Consider the following 18,280-nt stretch of genomic DNA (forward strand, 5'->3'; position numbering starts at 1 on the left):
TGTCAAAAACTTTAAGCAAAACCACAGAAAGTACTTTTGACCTTATAGTTTAGCTAACTTGATAGAAAATTGTTAAATTATTTAAAATATACAAAATTGAACAAAATAGAATTTACAAAGCAATCTATCACTACGTCAAAGTTATTTCATTGCCTAAGCATATATTCTAACTATTTGTCGTTTATTTAGCACAGCTTTTAAGCAAACCTAAAACCTTGGTAATGCCTGAAAACAAGTATTTTGTGTATAAGTACGACAAAAGACAAAAGAAAATTTAAAGATTTTATGTTTATTTTATGACGTCACAATCAAAATTCCTGCGGTCATTGTTTTTCAATCAATGTGGTCAAATAAAAAAAACTAATCAATGTGGTCGTTGCTGACTCCACAAAACCAGCTAGAAGACAGGAAGACGAAAAGTTTCTTAAAAGAATACGATCGTTGTCCATGCCAAAGAAGATGACATTTAACGACAAATCATTCCTGCCCATATAAACCACCATAGAAGAAGAAGCCGGAAGAGGAAAAGCCGAAAGAGAAGAATCCCAAAGTGAATGATTAACAACTACACAATATTTATAATGTCTATTTTTAGATTTTTCAATTAAATTTATCACAATTGTTGTTTAATATGTAGTTTCTGATGTAATTCTATTTCTTAATTTTTTTAGATCCGCGCTTTTAACACTCAGGTAAAAATTTTAAGTTTAGTATGGTTTTAACGGTATAAACAGACTTAAACTAGGCTTTACTCATTAATTTGAAAAATTAAAGTGAAATAGTGTAATGAAATCCACATTTCTTTTTATAATTTTATGGCGTGTGATTAAATATGGAATTTTTTTAACAATAAATTTAATAATAAGGTTACTCAAAACAATTTTCTCAATTTTTTAAAGCAAAATTATTTATTCGAAGGAGTTAATTTCTTTCCAATGCCTACGTTAAAAAAAATCCTTTCCTTTTTATATGAAATAAACAAAATTTTGAAAGTTATGAGTATTTGGTAGTAATTTGTGTGCAAAATGTTGTGCCATAAACACGTTAGATTTAAGAATTAAATGCTTTTTAATTAACTTCTAAGATACTTATTAGTATACTACGACCATGTGAGTTTAACTGTAGTTTTAGTATAGTGTGATGTAGTTATAATGTATCTTTATGTTTTTTAGCTCATGTAAGTACAAGATAAGTTTTGTTTCGCTTGTTGTATTAATCTTCTACACTTTACTATTTACTATCACCTTTACGAACATCTTTATTGACATAAGACATGTCAGATGTTTTTTCAAAGTCTATAGGTAGATGTCATGGTAATTGACAAATGTTAGTATGTAAAATATCAGATTTAAACAAAAATTTGGCTTTGGGTAATTTGACAAAAATATATTCTAACTAAGTTAGAAAAACACAAAATTTAAAGAAAAAAGGGTTTTTTATCAGTATACAGAAATTTGAAAAGCCATTTTTATACATGTTTTAAGTCAAAATCTTACAGTTTTGATTCATAATACAAAATTTTATAAAAGAATTTTTAATATTAAACTTTGCTGGCCGGACAATTAATTTAAAAAAACGGTCGAAGACCGGTCATTTTAACTCCGCGGCCCGTACATTGCCCACCTATATATTTTATACCAATAGCAACAGCTTAAACATGAATGACAACAAATAACTACTATCCACAACAGCTGTTGATCCACGATATCGACTGTCCGCTTTCCCTTCTTACCTTAAGTGCTAACGAGCAGCTAAATTAAATATTTAAAAGCATACCTGTTTCGAGGCTGATCAAAGTTGTTATTGTCCTATAGTGCAACCAGAGAAATCAAAACCACAACCCTCTGTAGATTTTGATCCGAAAAAGTTTTCAATCTACTATTATTTATTTGAAATAGAATCAAACACAGCTACATAAGAGGACGAGCAACAGAACTCTGTTGTTGAATAAAATGAAGCAGAAGTTAAAAGCTCTTTTGCTAAAAAAAAACTGAATGCAGAATCTGAGGAGGATAAAGTTTTAAACTAGTGGAACTTGAAAAAGACAAAATACCCACATCTTGTAAGGTTTGCAAGGAAATATATTGCTGCACTATCATCTTCTGTGTGTATTCTGAAAGATTTTTTTTAAGATGGTAATTTGAACGAGAAAAAGCGTAACTGATTGCTTTCAAAGACCGGCGAAAAACTTTATTTCTCCACCACAACTTGAAAAGAAAAGAGAATAGTCTTTTGTAGTATAAAAAAGACATCTTTTGCAATTGTAGTTCGTTTTATATCTGTACATAATTATTAAGGTTATTTAGTATTTTCTTTTTGTAATGGTAAAAGTTTAATCCAAAGTGAAATTTAAAAACTTTTTATTACAACTGTAGTTCCAATTTTTTTAAAGCCTTTACTATAGTTGGTATTATATTTCAATTTATTACGGCTCTATCTTATTTTCAATTGCACTTTGTTTTATAAATATGAACACTTGCAAAAGTTTATTTTCTAATTCAATTATGGTCACAATAAAAAACTAACTCTTAAGTTAAACGTAAAATGTTTTAAATATGCTTGTGATTTTATTTATTCTTTAAGCATTAATTAAAGTCGACGATTTATTTAATTTGCCCAACAAAAATAGAAGTTAATTGGTAGTGTTGCTTGCATGGGTAAAAATATTCAAACTAAGTTCTTGTGTATGTAGCTTGACGTTTTTTTTTCAGCAAGACATTCGTGTTTTGTTCGTTTTTAAAGTAAACTTTTCTTAAAAAAAAAATTTAATGTTTTATTTGTTAACACGTTGAAAATATTGTTCAAACTAAATTTACAAAGTAAGTAATAAATGATAAGTATCAATATTTGTAAACTTGTATTGAAGTTACATTCTATGCAGCTTCAATCTTTAGAATTCCATTTTTAAAACATTTGGATTTGGATTGGGCCGAAACTAAATTTCAAAATTAAGATTCGGATCCGGATTCGGCCGAATCCTAACTTGAAAATAAGACTTGGATTCAATAGATCACTACTTTAATTTTAAACATTAAAATTGTATTCAAAGGTTCGCTTACTATTGCAATATACATAATTTTGATACAATTATTACAAAAGTTAAATTGAGTTTATTACTTAACAATTGTTTCACGCCAGAGCGATGATCACTAATAAAAAAGTAAACAAACTAAAAGTTGCAACGGACAAGCACTTTACATAGTTTTAGATAAATAATTAGTTTAATAGGTAATTAGCTAATTAATTAAATTTTAGTAATTTTCAGCGAGATAAATTATCATATAATTATCGTATAACGTACAACACTATCATATGTTCAAAATAATCCTACCGGAAAAAATAGAAGAAAATTAAGGAAAAAAAAGTTTTTTTACTACAATCCACCTTTCAGTAATTGTATAAAAACAAATATAGGGAAAAAATTTATAAAATTAGTATCCAGAAATTTCCCAAAGTCAGGCTTTTATGGTTCTATATTTGTTAGAAATACAACTAGGATTTTGTATTCCTGTATGCCTAATTTGGAAAAAGAACTGTCCAATCACAACCAGAAATTACTTCAAAACTCAAATGAAACAACTGAAGAAAACAGCAAGTTATACAATTCTAGATCAAAAACTAATTGTCCAGTTAACGTTGAATGTCTTACAAAAGGAGTCATTTATAAAGCAACAGTTATGCATAAGAAAAGAAAAACTATTTACATTGGTTCAACTGGAAGACAACTCAAAAGTAGATTTTATGAACATACGTAATTTTTAAGAAATGAAAAAAAGAAAGAAAGTACAAGATTATGTAGATATATTCACAAAATCAAAAATGGCAACACTTTTTGGAGAAAAATGATAAAACGGGAGATTATTCATCGTAGTAACCAAAATAAACCTAGTAAAATTTGCACCCTCTGTAATTTGGAGAGACTCGAAATTGCATTTGCAGACAACAACAAACGTTTAAATCAAGAAATATAAAAACTGGTGGGAAAACTTAGACATTTTACAAAATTTTATCTGAAGTCTTAATTTACTGAGTTTAAGTTTAATTTATCTTTGGTTTCATCATATAATTTTGTTTTGTCTTTTGATTTTTGTTATTATTGTTTTTTACGTTAATTACAATATATCTCGCTGAAACTTACTAAAATTTTATTAATCAACTAATTATCTAATCAATTACTTATCTAAAACTATATAAAGTGCTTGTCCGTTGCAACTTGTTAGTTTGTTTACTTTTTTAATTGTGATCGTCGATCTAGCGTGAAACAATTGTTAAGTAATAAACTCAAATTAACTTTTGACATAATTGTATAAAGACTGCTTAAGTGTGAAGCTCTCTAGAAATTTATTGTTAAAACTTCAAAACATTTAGTTTTTATACTAAAAACAAAATGTTAATTTAAAACTGATAATGGTTGAAGGAAGAGCAAACTTATTTCAATAGACAATTTATATTTAACAAAATTTTTATAGCTTAGAATGTGATGCTATATTGCTTTCCAGCATAAAATTTATTGTTAGCTTATTAATACTATATTATTTTATGTAAGTTAGTTTTACTCTGTCTATCTACAAATTAGAGCAGAAATTTCATTACTATTTAAGCTAAAATAAAAAACTGTTTTAAACGAAAATGTCATGCTTAAGTAGTTGTGTGGCGATTTACTTTTAGAAATCTGGTAACTAAAACTTAAATAGACTATTGTAACGTTTTTGCCTTCATTCAGAAAAAAAAGAATTTTATGAAAAATATTATATAAAACTCATCGATACTTACATTTTTAGTAGGATTTCAGTATTTTAAATAAAATGTTCATCTCTTTAAGTGATTTTTATTCATAACGGTTTTTTTTAAACTAAGTAATGAAATGCATCTTTCATAAGCTTTTCAATTGTTTGAATGTTGAGTGTTTAAATGCTAAGTCTCGCAATATCAGTTAATCAGAACATAAGTATCTCAGGCAATGTTATCATTATTATTATAATCATTAGAAATAAAGCTGTTGTATAAGAACTTAAGACTAAAATTTAGACCTTCGAAATAATGAGCAGCAAGGAAGCCAATTCCATTAAAACTAAAAAATAATTACAAACATGTGTTAGTGTAATAAAAGAAGGATAATGTATAATTTGCTGTTTTTATATGTTTCAGTGAACTTATTTCGCTAAGATCTTTTGTTGACAAACGCTTAAATTTATATTTTGAATAATTAACATTACGTAAATTCATTTATACAACTTAAATGTTAAGTTTAATTCAGAATGTCTGAATGTTTCCAAATTCCGTTTGTTCTTCTTATTCCAGTCCACAACCAAGTACTGACGCTTTCGTATTTTGTACATACAGTACTGTAATTGTATTGCAAGTTATAAATTATATATACTTATTTTTCTAAATATTGAGGTTCTCTTGTAAATGTAATGAATGAATTTTAAATTTTTTCAAGAATTAACAATGCGTTTTTATTTATTTAATTTTTGGTAATAAGGTTAAAGTCTTGTATAAGTATTTACCTAGTTTAACTATGTTTTGTATTACAGACTTTATCATTCTTGTAATTAGTTTGTGAATAAACTCAACCAAGAAAGATATATTTATTTATGATAATGTCTTTCTTTTATCGAATCAACAATGCCTGTGATTAAATGCCCTCTTGAGAGTTGCACATATGAAACACCAGGCGTCGATTCTTCTGTAGTTGCCTTTTTGCTTATTATTCACAACAATGTTCACATTGGTGCAAATTCTATAAAACCAAAGCCTCCAAAGATGGACCATCCTCGAATAGGGACAGACTGCAATGAAGAGGGTTGGAACATATTTGTACAGAAGTGGACTATTTTTAAAGATAGCATAGAGACGACAGATGTAGAAAAACCCTGTCAACTGTACCAGTGCTGTGAGGAAGATCTAGGGATGCTATTCTAAATGGACATGAAGATGTAGTAAATTTAAGTGAGCAAGAGCTTTTAAGGAGGATCAAGCAGCTTGCAGTTATTCCTGTTTTAGTTGTTGTAAGACGATCAGACTTTCTTAGTGCAAGACAGAATTTGACTGAAAATACTAGATCATTTGCCGCCCGTTTAAAGGGAAAAGCCAGTACATGCTCGTACACATGTAAATGCCCAAAGGATGGCTGTAATCAAATGATAGATTTTACAGACATAATCTTAAAAGATGTCATGGTAACAGGTTTAGTGGATGAGGATATCCGTAAAGAGGTGCTAGGATGGGAAAGTCTAGATGAAAGAAATGTCAATGATACAATCGGTTTTATTGAAGGAAAATAGATGGCACGTGATGCAATGTCGAAACCTGCTGTTACAGCCTCAGTTTTCTCATACAAATCCTCAAAGAAAACCACACAAAAACCAAATGGTAAAATACACTGTGGCATATGTAAAAAATCAACTGATAAATTTGTTTGGAGCAGTAAAAATATTAGGTATATTGAGTGTTCTGCCTGTAAACAGTGCTGGATAAAGTCCTGTAAAAAAGTTTATCAAAGTCACCAAAATTATGCTGATGAGTCAAATGCACTTGTAGTTGGTGGATTGTATACACAAAACTTTGATATCTTTTGCAGCCGAGGTCGTAGGAAAAATATGTTTGAGCGTAAAAACGTCAAGAAGAAAAAGGAGGTACAAGGGCAGAAAAATGTATTTCTACACACTGGATGGCGACGAAAACCGCACAATCCCAATGCAATCCTCACCAACCTCCAAATGATAAGAAGTCATTACCTTACGTCAGAAAGAGTGTTTTGACTTACAATAACCCGCAGATCTCAAAAATATGGCGAGACGTTTGGAATAAAAAGAAAGAATTTCTCAATATTCATTTTGTTAAGTCTCTGAAAAATATAAGTGAGAACACAAAATCGTTGCACTACTGAATTGCGGTGATTATGTCGTGATACTAAATCAAACAGGTAACTTTCCTAGCAAGTGGGAGAAAGTTGGAGTGGTGGTGGAAGTGAAGAACTGTCAACAATGTGTTGTCAAAGTTGATGCATCAGGTCGCTTAACTGTTCAAAATCGTAAGTTTCTAAGATGATTTACCCCTCCTGTTTGCAAATGTCTAAGTAGTATCCCTTATCTGAGAAAAGCAAACATACCACTGTAAAAGTTTGTCTTTTCTGGTAAAGTTGAGAAAAAAAAGATGTCAAGAAAAGTTTTGATGTTCTGTGTTTCCAGAAAGAAGATTCTTTTTGAATAAGCATTGTGTAATTTCCCTCTGTACTAACGGTTTTCTTCAAAATTGATGTTAAACTGGAATGGCTCGGATTTGCTTTGATTTATATTTTCTTGACTTATATTTTATACAGAAAAGCAAACAGACCACCAAAGTTTACTTGCAAACAATAATGTGTCCGGGATGAGTGTGTGAAATTATCGGATTATTTGCAGCGTTTCCGTGTAAGACTTTATGATGCTTCTCAAAAGCTTCGTGACACCGATGTTGCTGATATTCATTTATTTTCAAGTTAAAATGTTCACTGTAAATTAATTTTTTATGGTCTAACTAATGAATGAGTTTCAGTCTAATGGTGACGTCATAAAGTTTGTAGTTGACTTTGCAGCAGACTTGTCTAACAGCCATCTGTTCAAAGTAATCTTGGGTGAGGACGCAGGGATTGACTTTCAAAAACTCGAACTATTAGTTGGTATCGAGTATTTGGAAATAAAGTGTAGCAGTGTTTAATGCCATCAGTAATGCACATTCTACTTTGTTTGAAGTCGAAATTATGATAAAGATGTTTATCGGCAAATTAAGTGAAATTTCAAGTTAATTAGATGAGTGGCGTGTGGTTTCGTTCTTCAAAGCTGAAAAGTTCAAATCGGTGAAGCAATTAAGTTTTTTAATGCTTGTATTCAGCAAAGTGAAGAAAAGTAAAGATTAAGTCTCAAATTTTTGTTACTGTTTGTTTGTTTAAGTTGTAGTTTGTTTTAACAAATCATTTAATAGTGAACTAAGTTAATCGTAATTTTTTAAATATTTTTGTCTTCTTGAGTTTAATTTCGTTGAATTTTAGACCTGAAAAATGTGTTTAAATTGTAACAAATTGTTTTAAAATAATTTTGTTTTGCTAGGTAATTTTTTCGTTTTATCTCCTTCGTAGATAAAATCTGGGGGGAGATGTATAAGTATTTACTTAGTTTAACTATGTTTTGTATTACAGACTTTATTATTCTTGTAATTAGTTTGTGAATAAACTCAACCAAGAAAGATATATTTATTTAAGTCTTATATATTTTCTTTACATAAACTCAAAAACTTAAAACACATAATTAATAAAAACGTACTTTCTTTTTTCGTAAGCTTCAAATCCGTAAGACAGCATTATTGTTCCACGATCCAAATAAAATTTTTTGGCTTGATCCCAAGTCGCTCGAAATAGTTCTGCAATAAAAAAAGAATTTTTCATTAAGTTTATTTGAATTTATTTTAAAACTTTTCAAGAACTTTTTTATTTTGGTATCAACTATTACAACAAAAATGGCATAAAGCATAATTATTTTCTTAAATGTTTTTCTAAAATAGGAACATTTAGTGTAACTTTTTCTTTAAAACTGTAAGCAGTTTTCAATACAACTAGGTAAAAATTTAACAAAGTAACAAACAAAACCTTTACAATTGAAAGCGTGTGAATCGAGATCGGGTGACCAGTTTCCACAATTGCAAGTTCTTTTTGTAACACCGAATGGTACTAATTTGCTGCACGAAAGCTCAATTGTCTGGTTGTTCAATGCTCTCTTTGGTACATCATGGCTGAGGTGTTGAATGTGAGGTAGATGGCATCCTTTAAAACTATTTTTTATACATTGATTCCCAATAAGAGTAATTGAAAATTAGAAAACTATTAACTTACTTTGAACAACATATAAAAAACGGTACCTTTTTAGTTTGTTTTATACCGTAACAACCATACCTGTGTTAGTTTTTTATGGTTTGGTTCGATTATTACTATCGTCTTCTAGCTGTGTCATTTTATTTGCGTCATTTTTCAAAAAAGCTAAAAGTTCATAAAAACCATAGTTTATTATAATTTAGCAATATAAGTCAATAACAGTACAATTGAAAATTAGCTATTCTACTTTTTACCAGATTTCAGTGAAAAAAAAATCGACATTTCTAAAGATAACTATGCAGTAAAACGCAATTTACAATGTTGTTTATCTTTAATATTATCTATGAATAAAAGTATAAACAAAACTAAGATGTTGCACGCTCAAAGCTAAATTTATGAATGTATAGTTGGGTAAAGCATATATATTGCCAACTCAAAAATTAGTATAACAATATAAGAAAACATTTTTTTTTTGAAGTATCTTTATGACATTTTTTTATAAATAATTTCAGGATTTATTTTTTATGAAATTTGCAAACATTTTAAAATTATATCTATACTTCAAGAGATTAGAATAATTGAAACAAATGAATTTTTAAACAATAAACCTGAAGTGGTATTTGTCAGTCTATCTAAAGTTTCCGCTTGCTTTTTAATAGTTATTTTAATTTTTCCACTTCAATGCTTTGAATTGCAAACGATTCATGGAATTCTACTAAAAACAATTGCTAAAAACAATTTGCTATAAACAATTGCTAAAAACAAACAACACTAGTAGAACGATTTTACTTAACAAACAACCACTCAAACAGGTAAGAAAATCAAAAAAAAAGAATACTTTTCGCTTGTTCCAGCAAAAAAAAAATTGTAGACTGAGAGGATACTTTTACATTCATACTTGCTGTTGTTTCTTTTAGCGCTATGTTTTCTCTTTCTAGACTCGCTGTTTTTTTCTTAAGACTTTTAATAGTTGTGGACAGATATGCTGAAACAACCCAGTCTTCTCCTTGTAATATTGAACTTTAAGCTAGTTGTTTCTCAGTAAAAAAATGTTTGACTTTTATTATTGTTACTAAATATGCAAGTATTTTGATTTTGATTTTGCACAAGTAAAATGTTTTAAGACAATTATTTTTAACATGTGATACTTTTGCATACTCAATACTTTTTACAGTCACCTGTTGCGAATCTACGCACTTGTTTGATTACGCACTTTCGTTTAGTATCGCATTTTAAAATTATCAAAAAATACATAGGAATAAATTATATTTTTTATTAATACAATTTTGTTGTATGCTTTGAGTTTAAAATACATCTAATTTTTTTTATAAATTTTTATATGTTAATTCACCTGCATATTTGTTTAGACAATCATAGAATTTTATGGGGCCATAAGTAGTAAAGGGGCCATGTTTAAAAGTTTAAAAAATTACATTAGATATTTTGGAGTTGATGAAAAAAAAGTCTTAGGCGTATCGAAAGTTGGTTTTTTGAGAAATCTTGTTGGAGAGCCAATAGCTATTTTTGATTATTTAAAGAAAGACTTATGAAAAAAGGTTTGAGAAATCCAGGTTTATGCTTTTAAAAAATAAGTTTTTCTTGACGGTTGGATACACATTTAATTATGCCTCAGTGTACCATAAATTTTTATACTTAACAATATTTTTAATTAAAATTCTGCTCATTATACTTTATATGTCTTAGCCCCTCGTGATACCTTTAAGTTTAGCTAAGTTTTTCACTGCCTACCTAAGATTAAACTAGTCTTGTTTAGTTTTAAAGAAAGATAATAAAATATCTTCAATACCATGCAAGACAAGTTCAAACTTAGGTGGGCAAGGAACGTAGTAGAAAAAATACTTTCTTTACACAAGAACAATTTTCATTAATTTTTATATATAGGAACAACATGATTGAAAACTATATTTGTACACAAAAAGCTGTATTTCATCAAATGCATGATAAGAAAACAGCCAATATCTTAGGTGTATTTTCTACTTCTTGTATACTTAAGTTCTCTCGTTTAGTTACAAAAGTTTGTTGTAAATACAATGTGCGTAGATTCGCAAGAGGTGACTGTAGTTTATCTACAATGTTAATTTTAATTCATACTTACCTAAAAGTTAATTTCAAAAATGATCGTATCAAAGGAATCAATTCGGCCCATCTTAGTGGCTAAATGAAAAACATTCTTAAACAAAGCCTTTATAATTGAAGATGTTTATATTTCAGTGCTTTTTAATTTTATACTTTTGTGCATTTATTCATTTGAATCAAACACATGACGATTTGAGGGTAAACAAAACATTTATAGTGCTTAGTTGAAATAAATTCAAATTATTGTATTTCTGCTATGTGTTATAGTTCCATAAGTTAAGATTTTTTTAATATTAGATTTTAGTTTACTTACACTTTAGTTGCCAGATTTCTAAAACTAAATAACTAAATCGCCACTAAACTACTCAAGCATGACATTTCCGTTTAAAACATACTTTTACTGTAATTTCGACATTAATAAGAATTCTACTCTTATTTATAGATAAACAGAGTAAAGCTAATTTACATAAAAATAGAGTACTAAATAGAGTAAACAGTAAAGTTTTTCCTGGAAAGCATTTTAGGATTACATTCAAACCCAAATAAAACTTTTATTAAATACAAATAATTTACTGAAATAAGTTTGCTCTTCTCTCAACTATAACCTTTTTTAAGTTATCATGTTCTTTTTAGTATAAAAATTAACTATATTAATAGTAAGCGAACCTTTAAATACCCTTTTAATATTCAAAATAAAAATATAATTTTAGTTTAAATTTACCAAAATTTAGTTGAGAAAATAGAAACCCCATTTGTTTCGTAAACTTGATATAAAAACTGTAATTTCAAAAATTGTTTTAGTTAATTTATATTTTAAACATTCATTTATAGGACATACTTAAAGTTTTAACTATATTTTTATACTGACAGATTATTATCCTTAACAAATTTTACTTACATAAAATGTTATTTACATACATTAATATATGATTAGTATTGACAATAGATATTATTAAGTATTCATTTTTCTTATATTTTTACTTAAACTATTTAACTTTAGGTATGGATATTACATAAGACAACAATAGTGATAATTTCATAACTAAGTTACTTAAGTAAAAACTTATAGTAAAAATGTTAGATAGTTTTACTTTACTTCCTGTTTAAAACAATAGCAAACTGCTTATTGAATTTTTTTTTAAATCTATTTTGAAAGAAGGTTTTCCTTATTTTAAAAGTTTTTAGTTTAGCTAAATACATTTATAGTAACTGTAAGATTACTTTTAAAATAAGTTTTGGTACATTTTTAATGTTTTTTATTAGTCTAAAATTAGAAAAGTTTTGACTAAAATGAAATAGTAGTAATAATTTATTTTTGTAAATTCTATTTAACTTGTCATTTAAATTTTATACGAGTTCATTAGTTGATTGAATTTAAAAAGAGAATTATTTTTAATTATATAAGGTGATTGTTTAGACTTAATTACTTTCTACAGAGCGCACTTAAAGGGCTTTTAATAATTTATTAGGAAAATGCGATTTTAAATTCCAGAACATTTTCTCATAAAGACAAAAGAAAGATTGTATTTAATCTTCAGTCGGTTTATTTAAAAATTAATAGCACTTTAGTAAAGAAAGATGCAGAAGTTATACAAAAAAAAACAATATTTAAAGCAATTTAATTTTGTAAATTTTAAATATTCAGTGCAAAAATTGAATTTCCATCTAACTAAACAAACAACTAAAATTTAGAAAAACTATAGTCAAGTGACCATAAAATACTTGAAAATTCATTGTATTTTAAGAGAAGCTTTTTCATATATCGACAAGACGATATGAATTCACACCTCTTATTTAAAGAACCTTCATTTTTCAACGCATACACAACAGCTGTTGATTCTTTAAAGCACAACCTACAAACTGGATTATTACCATTTACTATTGACTGTGATCTTTTTATCATTTCCGGAGTTAGTTTAAAATCAATGTTTTTGCGATTTAGGCCGCAGACATACTTTGAAAGCTTAATCTCATTTTCAATCACACTACATTTAAAATATTCATCGGCAGAGATTTTATAAGTTTAGTGAAAACAAATAAAAAAAATTTTATCAAAGATATTCAACGAACATAGTATGCAAATTAGTTAATTTTGGTGAGTTTGAAGAAATTATTTAAGTCACAATGTTTAAGTTAGTTAATTTTTTCACAATGTGTTGTTGTTATAATTGCCTCATGAAAGTTTCCCCAAACTATTTAAAATTTTGTAAGGGGGTTTTTAGTAAAAGCTCAAGTTCGTCTTTGTCACCCTACTGTGCCACTAAGTTACAAAAAAGGAAATTAAAAAAAAATAATAAATTTTTAAAATATAATTAGTTTATAAAAATATTAATTGTTTTGATATAAAACATTTTAACACTGAGTTTATTAAAATAAATATAAAATGTAAATAAATGCTATTTCAAATATTGGAACATAAGAGACCAGTAAGTATACAATAACATAAATAATACACATTATTCTAATAAAACTAGACATATTTCGAGCAATCATCATTAGTAGAGTACAAAGCTAACAAATAGTAAAATTTTACATTATATAGTAACCAAGTAATTATGAAGTAATTAAGAGATTAATAAAAGACAAACATAAGTAACAGTAAAATCATTTAAGTTTACTTACCTTATAATCGATCTACAGTTAAATAGATAAATTAAAGTTAAACAAGAAAAAAACTTTAACTTCGGTGTACAGAAAGAAAACTTTTACAGGATGTTGTTTGAATTTTTAATAAAACTGTAGTTTAAAGAGGAAAGCAAATCTAATCAGAACTTTGTGTCATCGTGCACACAAAATTTGTTCTAATTGAACTATTGAACTATTAGAACTAATTGAAAATACACATGGTAACAAGCATTAAATTACAATACAAAATGTTAAAAAGAAGCGAAAGAAATTTTCAATATAGATAAAAGATATGTTCGAAGACATCGGAGTAAAAGTATTTATTGCATATAATACAGAAAAAGTAGGGACATATCAAAGTTGCTTAGCCTACAAATTTACGTTTCCAGGTGATAGAACAACCAATATATTAGCGAGACTTAAAGATAACTTTTTGTAAGAACTAAAGAATATTTGACTCCAACTTATAGTATTTAAGCATATCGAAAATTGTGCCCTTTCTACTAATTGTAGCATCATTCATAATTATTAAAAAAATATTACTACTAGTAGTTTGTTTAATAATCTAAAATCTAGAGAAGCTTTACTGATTAAAAAACTATAAACAATTTTAAATAACCTGCTTGGTCCTGATTAATGATCAAAGTAACTATTAATATATTTAAATGATCCTTTTTTTAATAAGTTTTTTGTTTGTAAAAAAATTGAATTTTGTTAATTACTTGTCGTGAAAATTAATTGTGTTTTTTACAAATGATTCAGTTTCACTCGGTTTATATTATGTTTAGTTAACTTGTGAGTGTTTAGTATTTTGACAATGGAGTTTGTAAGTTCCGGAAGCGCTTAATTTATTAATAAAAGTAATAATGGAAAAAGTGTTGTGTCTTGCAATAAAGTGTTATTTAAGTACATTTAAAGGTCATCTATGTCTAAATTATTGAACATAGTTTAAATTTTATTATGTCATAAAACCAATACTTTTTCAAAAAAAGACTCTAATTAGATGCGTATAGTTTATCATTTCAAAAATTTCTAATAATTTATTAAATTAAATTAAAAATCTTAAACAAAATTTAAAATTCGTCAAAAATTATTAATGGACATATTTACTTTTATATAAACATTTATTGCTTTAATAAAGTACTTTTAAGGCTTAAATCTAAAATTAGCTTAAACAATGCTTTTTAAGCGCTGTTTAAATGACACTTGATATCTATATTTAATAATTCAAAATGACTAAGTAAAGTAGTCAAACTGTTTACACAGTCTGTATAATTTGAGTATTGTTGTAACATATTTTAAATCGATTAACATTTTATTAAAAAAAATGTAGTAACATAACTGCTTTATATATTTAATTACATACAGACATACACTTGTAACTTCGTTTTATTATTTTTTTTTTATACGGAAAGTTAACTATAAGTTTAATAATTTTATGTATAGTAACTCTAAATAAGAATGAGTATCGAAATTATCCTCATCTAAATAAATGTATATCTTATTTCATTTTTTGTTTTTACAATAATGTCTTTGTTTCCGACGAATTAAATATTTTTTAATAAATTGAAATTTCTTTAATTTTTTTTTATTTTGCATATAAAGACAAAAACTTTTGAGAACTATAATTAAAGACCTAATAAAACTTGAAATAATTGAGAATAATATTTCTCATTACTCTATATTTTAGGTGTCTTAACTAAACATGCATAACATTTCTTTCCTGCGAATTTAATAGGTTCTTCTGACCATTCTTTTTTATCCGTGTCGTATGTTATCATCTTACCTTCGTATTTTTTCACCACGTGAATCTTGTTTCCTTTCGAAAATGCATGGAGGCCGTACATGTAATCAGAAGGGCTTTTTAGCACAACAAACTTTTGGCAGTGACCGTCGAAAATCTCAAAGTTTTCATAACTAATCACGTACATTTTGTTTTTGACAGTTACTACATCGTGACAGTGGTGACTGTTGATCATGTTTGGCATCTTAGACCATTCATCAGCCATGTGGTCATAAGCTTCAACAGTGTTTAGATTACCAAATCCTTCCCCGTAACCTCCTGTCACAACAATCTTTCCTTCGAAGACTGTGCAAGCAGCACAGCTTCTAGATTCTTTCATGCCCGCCATTTCCTTTTCATTGTAGAGGAAGTCCTTGGTGTCAAAGTAAGTGCAAGCGTTTAACATATTGTTGGTGATTTCTCCCTCGAAAGCATCCATGCCCCCGAGAATGTAAACCTTGTCGATGAAAGAGCAAACGCAAAAATCTTGTCGCTTTTTTAAGTAGGCCACGTTATTCCATCGACCAGTGGAAAGTGAATATTTTTTGAGGGCAATGTCATAATCACGTTTACGAATGTAACTTGCAAGTACAAAAATTTCCCCATTGCAGTACACAGCTCCCATAAGTGCATTTATTAAGGCACCTTTAAAATAAGGAAGCCTTTTACAACTTTTCATATTACTAGCATCAACCATCACACTTCCTATGAGTTCTGTTGTGTTCCTTTGATTTTTTCTACAACTACTTCCAGAAAAAATTATATCAAATGAGTTTTGACTGCAGTATCTATTGTTCATAGATCGACTGGAGATGTTAATATTTTTCTTATTCTTTAAAGCCTCATTTACTATTGCAATGCATCCATTATTAGCTTTAAAAAATGAAGTTTCTTCCAAGATTAACTTTAAAGCGTGGTCTGACAACAAATTGAGACGTACTTTTAACAAGAGATCTTTCGCAAACTGTTTTCTTCCGTTGCTGTTAAAATCAATCCATGTTTCAAGTGCTTTCAAGACCTCGAGTTCAGAACTTATGTGCAGCTCTGAGCTTGCAAGTATTTTCTTGATAAGTGAGACGTCCAACTCTAAAAACATGCGAGTCGCGCAAACCATTGTAAAACAACGTTCTATGTAGCGCATTGTGAGTTTATAGAGGTTTGGCAGTTTGAAAATATTAGCTAAACAGTAGTAAGTTGCTACATTGTTCAAATTCATATTATTTTCAATTTGACCCCTAGTTTTTCTTTCAAGATGTCTGAAGAAAAGGCCGTTTATTTTTAAAGACTTTATGCTCTGTTGGTTTGTCTTGCCATCTGAAAAACAATTACAGCTCTAATCAAAAAGTTTTAATTACAAGTATATTCTTATGACAATTAAAAAATGATAATAAACTTTATTTATTTAGTTTTATTTATAAAAAATGTTTTTTTTTAATTTAAAGGTGATCTACTTTTTTATTTCATTTAACTTTAAAACAATGTTGAGTAGACAATGACGAAAGCTAAGAATTTGTATGTGTATTAAATTTTTTTACTTGTCTCCTTAAGGTTTTTCAAGTCTTCTGAACTTCTTATACCCCTTAAAAGGCTTGCTTGACATTCATTTCTAAAATATATTTTTGCTCTTCCATCACAATTGAGTAATTTACTTATACTTGATTTCAACTTGTCACTCATTTTACTACTTATAAGTCGTTTAATATTTGCAGCCTCTTCAATTTCTAGAAAGGTTTCTTGTACTGCTATTAGTATTATTTAAGCTAAAAAATCAAATAAGTTTATTTTATTAATTGTAATTAAATATACTTTACACCATGCAAACATCATTGAATTTCATATGTGAGTTTTGTGCGTGAATAAGTTATTTTATTTTTAGCAGTATCTGTAAATTGGATAAACTAAGCTTTTTTTTTGTTCTAGTTGTAGGCTACTATACCCTAAAAAAATATGTAAAATAAAATATTTAAGAAATTTGGAAAACCTAAAAAAAATTGAATAAACGAGGGGCAACCCTGCATTTAGTTTAGGTGGTTGTTGTTTTTTTTTGTTTAGTTTATGCAAAAATCTTTAAATTTATAAATTCATTTTTACAATGTCTATAACAAATTAAATTTTCATATATTCATTTATACAACTTAACTGTTTAGTGTAAGTTAGCTAGGTTTAAGGATAGTGATAAACTGTAAAATTGGCATAACACAATTATCTAAGTAAAAGAAAATTATAGTAGTTTAACTAAAATGGTAATTTTTTGAGTAAGTTTGAAAAACTATTAAAACTGAGATTGCTCAGGTAAGTTATTTATTTCTTAAAGTCAGACTAATTTTAAGTTTTACATTGATGCGACAAAAATCTAAAAAATATGTATCTTATGAAGTTATCTAAAATATACGAAAATATATTTATCAAAAAATCAACAAAAAAATCGCTCTGTAATATAAAACTATACTTAATTTGCCCTGAAAACAATTAATTTTCTATTATTACTAGTTATTTTAACTTCAATAAGTCAAACAAAACTGTTTTAATGCTTTTCAGAAAGTTAATTTTGTTTAGCAACATAAATAAAATATCAAATAAAGTAAGGAACAATATTTTGAAAAAAGTTTTTAATTTTTATTACGTTATGAAAGAAATTTTCAAAATTTTTCAATTTAATGACAACTCAAATCTAAGTTAAAATAAAATTTAATACAACAAAAAAGCTTTTTTCAATAAATTTTAAACATATCGTGAACAAGAAACTTTATTAAAAACAGCAATTATCATGTTTAAAAAATAAAATGGCAAACCAAAAAAAAAATCAAACTTACAAAAAAATCATAACAAACTACATACAAAACTGAAAAAACAAAAGTTACATTTATTTAACAAAAAAAAAAGCTCAAACAAGTGTAATATCTTAAATTTAAGCTGTCTGCTTATAT

The sequence above is a fragment of the Thalia democratica genome, chromosome 7, assembly GCF_965202585.1.
Source record: "Thalia democratica chromosome 7, ktThaDemo2.hap1.1, whole genome shotgun sequence".
Classification (NCBI taxonomy): Eukaryota; Metazoa; Chordata; class Thaliacea; order Salpida; family Salpidae; genus Thalia; species Thalia democratica.